The sequence below is a fragment of the Oryzias latipes genome, chromosome 11 (genome assembly GCF_053564925.1).
Source record: "Oryzias latipes strain Hd-rR chromosome 11, Olatipes_Hd-rR_3.1".
In the NCBI taxonomy this organism is placed as follows: domain Eukaryota; kingdom Metazoa; phylum Chordata; class Actinopteri; order Beloniformes; family Adrianichthyidae; genus Oryzias; species Oryzias latipes.
The window spans coordinates 3,070,848-3,078,834 of record NC_136247.1 but is presented as its reverse complement, the minus strand read 5'-3'; the positions used below and the strand labels follow the sequence as shown (position 1 = coordinate 3,078,834).

At 42.9% G+C, this 7,987-nt stretch overlaps 1 long non-coding RNA gene across 1 annotated transcript; it reads right to left on the bottom strand.

Moving 5' to 3' along the window:
* Positions 1 to 1,702: 1,702 nt before the first annotated feature.
* Positions 1,703 to 3,664, bottom strand: LOC144995552 (uncharacterized). The gene is made up of 2 exons (XR_013659111.1): positions 2,944 to 3,664; positions 1,703 to 2,438 (listed from the first exon to the last, which is right to left on the bottom strand). It is a non-coding gene; the product is annotated as an uncharacterized LOC144995552 (long non-coding RNA).
* Between the last annotated feature and the right edge of the window lie 4,323 nt (positions 3,665 to 7,987).

Below are 7,987 nucleotides of genomic sequence, written 5' to 3'. Positions count from 1 at the left end.
TTTCCGTAAAACAAAGTCCGTCTGCCCAGCTGCCCTCGTGTGAACGTCTGTGGATCTGAACTCTGAAAAGGACTGTACGATCATGTTTAGGGTTTGGTTTCCGTGGAGATTTTCTGCATGGTGACATGCTAACATTTAGACACAACTGCTGCTGGGAGCAGGCGGGTTCCTGTGGACAATTCCTCAGTCCATCACAGGGACAGACAACCACACACACTCACATTCACACCTGAGAGACAATGAAGCATGTTTCTGGACTCAGTTGGGATTTCCACCACTGTGAGGTAACAGTGCTAACCACTACACCACTGTAGCGCCCTCTGATATTTGAAAAGGTGGTGAGAAAAAGTAAATGTCACGACTTGTTTGGCAGTTGTTTTTTTCCTGCTGGTGCTGCAGCTGCAGATGAGTCATTCTCACCACATCAATATTCCAAGCCCCTCGCCAGCAGGCCGTATTATTAATTTAACTTTTATTTTCTGTTTTTCTGTGGGCTTCACCTCAGCTTGCACTGCGAAGTGGAGCACGGTGGAATGCGATTAGTAATGAGGCCAAAGTCTCTACGGGCTGCAGTAGAAATTCATTTTCAGGCTGTCCATGAGTGGCGTTCAAATGCAGGAAATGCGCGCGGGATGGGTTTGATGCAGGAATGCAGGGAGGCTTGATTTTCTGTTGTTTTTGCAGGTTCTGGTTTGTTCGTTTGGAGAGCTGAAGGATTTCTCTGTGAAACAGGAGGATCTCTGCAGCAGCGTCTCTGCTGAGGATTATGGGATTTTATCAAACATTGATCCTGCATTATGTATCAGTGAACCACAGCATCATGAGACGGATGCTTTAGAAGAAAATGAGACTGTCTCAGTGCAGCAGCAGAATGGAACCATTGATCTCTTTGTGTGGATTTCTGGCTTTATGACAGAGTTTTAAATGAAAAAGTGGAGAAGTTTGGTCTTCGTTCTTTATGTCTCTAACTAATAATACCAATAATTATTATTATTGTTGTGAATTATAAAGTGTGCAGCTTTGATACTTGCATTTGAATGTTTTTTTAATGAATTATTTTGAACTCAGAAATCTTGTTCTGAATTAAAAGGAATTCTAAAATGTTTGCTGTGTTTTGGTAAATGGTAAATGGCGTATACTTATATAGCGCTTTCTACCCTCTTTCGAAGGCCCAAAGCGCTTTACAGTCAAAGACCCATTCACCCAGTCACACACACATTCACACACTGATGGCGGCTCCGCTGCCGAACACTGGCGCCAACCTCCCACCAGAGGCAAGGTGGGGTTCAGTGTCTTGCCCAAGGACACTTCGACACATGGGCGTGCAAGGCGGGAATCAAACCTGCAGTCTTACGATCATGGGTCGACCGCCCTACCGCTGCACCACGGCCGCCCTCCTTTCTTCCTGCAGGATCAAAGGGTTTTCATAAAAAATCTGTTTCTGTTTAGTTTTTAGTAAACCTATTATCATAAAACACTTTGGAGGTAAAAGACTGAAAAAAATCAGGACTGTTTAAACTAAAATGAGAAACAATTGAATGAAGAAAAGTGATTAAACCATCGATGTAGAAATAACAAGTAAAATGTAGAAAAAAATTCAGCTTAAAAGATAAAAACAAAGAGTAAGAATGTCAATTTTTCCTTTACAATTATTGTATAATGAGAATGCAAAATGCAAAGAAACGGGATGACTCAGAGAAACTCAGTTTGTCATCAATTATGTTTATTTTGAGGTTTATGCCAACAAAAGACAATTTATAGAATCCGATCAAATTGACCTGTGATGTCATCTTTTTCAAGTACTGATAGAAAATGATATGAATGCCCTCTATGTCTGTGAGGACTTACAGGAAATCTTTTTTTATATATTTTCATGGCATTTTCTTTTATTTTTTTATCTATCTATTTTTTGTCCACCTGTAGCCGTTGAACAAAACTTTAAACCATTATTTTAAAAGATCAACATTTGTTGTCTGAGGAAAGTTTGTGGTTTTTGGTGAAAGATTTTGTTTTGTAAACGTAGCGGTTCTCTCTTCTTTCATAATTTTGCGGTTTAGTCTTTTTAATGTTTTGATTTATTACTGCTGTCAGATTTTTGTTCATGAAAGTTTCATTCTGCTATCATCCAGTCAGGTTTAGACCTTTGACAGTAGGCAGGTTTCCACTCCTCCTCCTCTTCCTCACAGGAGCGTCTCTGCTTTCATTTGGCTGCTTTTCTTTTTCCCTCATGTAAAGAAAATGACTTTTCATAGCAGAAAGTTACCTGAGAACAGAGTTTCCTTACCTGGACTGTAACCTGGTGCCCTACGAGAACGTCCACTGAGCTGAAGCTGGTCTGTAGCTGCTATAGCAGACGTGTTCACCTGATCTTCAGGAGCTAGGTCACTTCCTCCGCTGATCTAGTTTCATAAATGTCACATCCACCAGAAAACTGGTTTCTGTAACAGAGATTTGGGATTAGAAATCCTGGCAGTCTGAAGCAGATTATTTCTAGACTTCAGCTTCTTATCAGAAAGACATCAACCTTCAACAGAAAAGCTGCTGAAAAAAGTTAAAGAGGGGGAGTGTGGAAATCCTGACACTCCTGAGCATGTAAACCTCTGAGCTGATGGTGAGCAGGTCTTCCTCGGAAACCTGACGAAGAACCTGAGAAACCCGGTTACATGGGTGCAGGTAGACTCAGGTGAGGATGATTCCAGGGTCATCCGGAGAGGTGATACTGGTGAAAGCCAGTGCCAAATGAAGCTGCAACATTTAGAGTCTTAAAAAAATGCCCCACTGGGGCTCACACTACCTTATGCAGAGTGGGGAGGGCATCGGGGGGGGGCTGAGGAATGTGTTAGGTGAGGGGGCTGTAGAGGGTAGTGCAGTTCAGGGAGGTAGGGGTGGAGCTGTGGTTGCATCATGATCTTTGGACTGCTTGGATCGGGGGCCGGGGCTGACCTGTGGAGACGAGGGTCTGGCTGGGTGGTGGGTGGCTCCTGGGCCCTCTGGGTCCTGGTTTCGTCCTTGGCCCGCGTCTCAGTGTCCGGCGCCCGGTGGCCCCAATAGCTGCTGCCCGGTACGGGCCTGTCCTTTGGCCTGGTGGTCTGACGATGGGCTCGCCTACGCCTCCCGGTGTCCGAGGGGCCCCTGTAGGGGGGCCTCTTCTGCACCTGGCTGGATGGGTGGGCGGTCCCCCCCCTGCGTGGGTCCCAACGTTGGGGTTGGTCCTCTCCCCCTCTCTCCTGGTCTGGCTGGTTGGGGTGGGGAGGATCTGATTCCCCTTATCTTCACATGATTCACTTCGGCAGCGTGCATGCAAGTATATATTATATATATGTATACTTAAAACATAAAATGTAATAAATCAATAAAAAAAATAAAAAAAAGGGGTTTATAGAAATTTACACCTTGATTATCGAAAGTTACATAACCTATTTTTATAATACTAAAATCTGTCCAACACAAAAGGCTTTCATTTCTGATCTGTTCACTCAGTTGTTGGACAGAACAGGTAAACAAAAAAAGAATCTTAAAAAAAACATTTTAATAACAGTCAATCTTCATCACTTATCTTCATCACTCATCTTCCTCATACACTTCCCATCTCATTAGGTGGCTTCAAAGTCAGAAGGTGGAGGCATTCCTTCTCTGGAGGATCCGGTTCCAGCTGCCGATTTCACTGTTTGGTTAAAACAAATGGAACTTTGTGAGAGGAGAACATCATGTCTTCTCCTGTGAGACTGTGGACCCCCCCTGAGGAAAGGGGAGGGAACAACAACACAACCCAGAAGAATGAAAATAGATACACAGCTGCTTCCAGAACAATGTGAAGTGACCTGAGAACTGCAGGATCTCTGCAGATCACCTCAGTGGGAGAAACCAACAGAGCTGAGGAAAGCTCCAAGGGGTCAACGCAGGTTTTAGATGCACAAATACCACTGATGACGGTCATTCATCATCATTATCATTCAGTCTCAGCTCTGCGCCCTCAATTCTGCAACCATTAAGTGTGCTGGTCTTACACTGGAGAACATCCTCTCCTCGCAGCCAAAGGAGATTAAGACGAGGCATTACAGCGTGCAGTCAAAGCTTTGTGAAGAGGTGCATTAAACCAGCCCTCTAAGTCTGGCTGGTCATGATTATTTAAGTCTGTGACACCGAGGCTTTAAGTGTTCTGCATCACTGAGCCACTCCAGATCCTGACTCTGCTGTGGTGCATCATGCATTCACCCCCCAGTGGTTGAAAAACTGGATTCATTCATGTTAAAATGCGGAGTTGTTTCAGAAACCAAACAATGATAGCACTGCGAGTGGACACAGATGACATCAGCTGCTGCAGGATGAGCTGTCACACAGCAAAGAGGTTCTGCAAGAAACCAGGTTTCCTTCGAACACGCAGGAAGTCACTCCTTCATGAACTTCCCTTCTAAGTGCTACTCCGACTCTTGAACATGTTTTTCTCTTTCAGTTCAATTACTAGTTCTGTATGGTGGAACTTAAAAAACTGAGGCCAAAAGCTCACAAGCAAACAACCAACAAGATAATAAAACACTCAACAGTGTCTGCACAGATGTTCAACCTTACAGCAGACTGTCTGCACAGATGTTCAACCTTACAGCAGACTGTCTGCACAGATGTTCAACCTTACAGCAGACTGTCTGCACAGATGTTCAACCTTACAGCAGACTGTCTGCACAGATGTTCAACCTTACAGCAGACTGTCTGCACAGATGTTCAACCTTACAGCAAACTGTCTGCACAGATGTTCAACCTTACAGCAAACTGTCTGCACAGATGTTCAACCTTACAGCAAACTGTCTGCACAGATGTTCAACCTTACAGCAGACTGTCTGCACAGATGTTCAACCTTACAGCAAACTGTCTGCACAGATGTTCAACCTTACAGCAGACTGTCTGCACAGATGTTCAACCTTACAGCAAACTGTCTGCACAGATGTTCAACCTTACAACAGTCTGTCTGCGCAGATGTTCAAGGTTATAACAGACTGTCTGCGCAGATGTTCAACCTTACAGCAGACTGTCTGCACAGATGTTCAACCTTACAGCAGACTGTCTGCACAGATGTTCAACCTTACAGCAGACTGTCTGCACAGATGTTCAACCTTACAGCAAACTGTCTGCACAGATGTTCAACCTTACAGCAGACTGTCTGCACAGATGTTCAACCTTACAGCAAACTGTCTGCACAGATGTTCAACCTTACAACAGTCTGTCTGCGCAGATGTTCAAGGTTATAACAGACTGTCTGCGCAGATGTTCAACCTTACAACAGTCTGTTTGCACAGATGGTCAACCTTATAACAGTCTGTCTGCACAGATGTTCAACCTTACAACAGTCTGTCTGCACAGATGTTCAAGCTTACAACAGACTGTCTGCACAGATGTTTAATCTTGGACCTATTGGTCTGGAGGTTTTTTGCCCTTATTTTTCTTTGTTTGACAAAAGACTTCCAATGCTTAGTTAAGCCACATCTCATAACCTTTTTGTAAATTGTGTTATTTTTTTTATTTTACTTTCAGAGCCATTAGCCTTTAAGAAGATGAAACTTGAAAATAATCCTAAATTTAACTGTTTGTAAATTGTAGGGATTGAAGTGTTGGCATTTTTCTGGAGTTCTCTTTTGTTTGCTTGTCTGCGCCGCTTTACCCTTCGTTTGAATTAAACCACAGAGATGCTGTTCATGTTACTTTGCTCCCTTTGACAAATGAAACGGCAGAATGATCCTTAGCTCATCTGAATTCCCTCTGCTCAGGATTAAAATTGAAATAATTCCAAACCTGCATATTCTCTGTTTTTACAAACGCAAAACTCGGATTTTGGTCTGAAATTGAATTGTCATCCTGGCTGAACTGTTCTTCAAAGGTTTTTTATGTTTTTGTTGTTTTATTTAATCTTCTTGCATCTTTTGCCTGCAGACCTCAGTTTAGTCTTAAATGCTGTGCAGTCAAAGTTCAGGTAGAGACGGAATTAACACCGGTCACCTTGATTTAAAGAAACATTTTAGTTGTACACCCTTTCAAATGAGTTTGAACAGCAAATAAGACTGAACTAAAAATTAGTGATAAGGAAAAATAATGAAGATTAAGAGGAGTTACACACAAGACAGTCATGAAAACTTTGTTTTCAAATCAAAGAAATCAAAGAAGCCATTTTCATTCAGATTTAAATGGGTTTGATTCTGCACAGGCATGGAATGGTATAGATGACAGAAACCCATCCTGATCTCTTTAAAGACGGCATTAACATAAACATCAGATTGAACCGTACTCAAACACCTGCTGTTCTGCGTTCAACACCCAGTTTCAAATTAAAACGTCAAAGGCAAAGAAGCAAAGCAGCCTTTAAAGAAATAAAGTTGGCTGGAAATTCACTAACTTACTTAAATCTGTTTACTTTAAAGACGCTTTGCTCAGTTGGACAGGAATAAAACAACCGACTTTCTGTTTGAACTTTCTTCAACACATGCATTACTTCTGTGCTCAGTAGAACAGTTTGTACGTATAATGATCATTGGGTTTGATCTTTTCACTTTCCAGCTAATTAGCATCTGTGTGATCTCGTTAACGGAGTTTCATGTCGCACTTCTGAAGCTTTATTTAGCTTTGAGACCACAAAATGGTGGGAAAAATTAAGTTTAATGACTTCTTCATTTGATTTGCCCTCCTGCATCTTGATGAGTCATAACGACAGTCAAAGCAGGGTTCCATGTCTGAGGCAAACCTCGATTTAATGATCACATTTGTTCCATAAAAGACTTAAAACCAACAGATCCCTTGTGGATTTGTGATGGTTTTACATTATGACTAAGCCCTGTCTGACATGTTTAGGAGTTTGTCCACATTTCTCATAGAAAAAGTCAGTGAGTTAGCACTTTCCTTCTGCATTTTATTCCATATGGTGGTCATAAATGCACCAGGTTATATGAACCTGGATGATAAATAATATCAAAAACCGTATCTGGCATTTCATGACTGAGGAGCTTTAAACTTTTTCCTTCTGATCTCCATGGAGATGTGAAAGAGGTCCGTGTGTTTGACGTGTTTGCTGGGTAAGCGTGTTATTGTGAGTCCTGATAAGACAAATATCTAGTTACATCTGCAGCTTTGTCCGTGCATTTTCCAAATGAATGGGTAGAAAATGCTACAGCTGCTACCATTAAAGTATTTTTAATCCTCCGACAGCCTCTAATGAAAGAATCATTTCTGCTCGGCTATGCTCCACGTACTCTCCAAAGTGTTTTCAAAATTTTCTTCCAACTCCAACAGCTGGTGGAATAAAAGCACAACCCAATGCTGTTTCCTAGCAACATTAAATGTGGGACTGCAGCCTCTAATGCAAAGAGGCTGCAGCAGTGAACTGTGAGGAAAAACGGACTCCAGGCGCCTCAGCTTGGTCTAAAAAGTTTACACGTCCACTGATGCCTGTGGGCTGAAGATGGAAGTGCTGAAAACCCGGAGCAAAGCCACCAGAGAAATGGCTGCTCCCACATGAGCAGAGCTCCTCGATGCGAAAGAGGGGACATGGAGGGAAAACGTCCATTAAAAGGCACACTTTGGCTCTTCTTTGGACTGCTTCAAGGAGCTTCACATTCAGGCTGATCATGAAACAAACCTTATTGTCTGAAGCAGATGCTCAGTTGCCTGGATCAATCATTCATTCATCTTCTTTACCTTTTATTCCCTTTTGGGGTCACGGGTTGCTGGAGCCTATCCCGGCCACTTGGGCGTAGGCAAGGGATGCCCTGGACTGGTCCCCAGTCTGTCGCAGGGTAGAATATCCTCAATCACACATCCATTCACTCTCACCTATGGACAATTTAGAGTTGCCAATCCACCTATGAAGCATGTTTTTGGATGGTGGGAGGAAGCCGGAGATCCCGGAGAAAACCCATGCATACACGGGGAGAACATGCAAACTCCACACAGAAAGGTCCCTCATTGATGTTCTGGTTCAGGTCCCCCAGCCAGGACTTGAACCGGA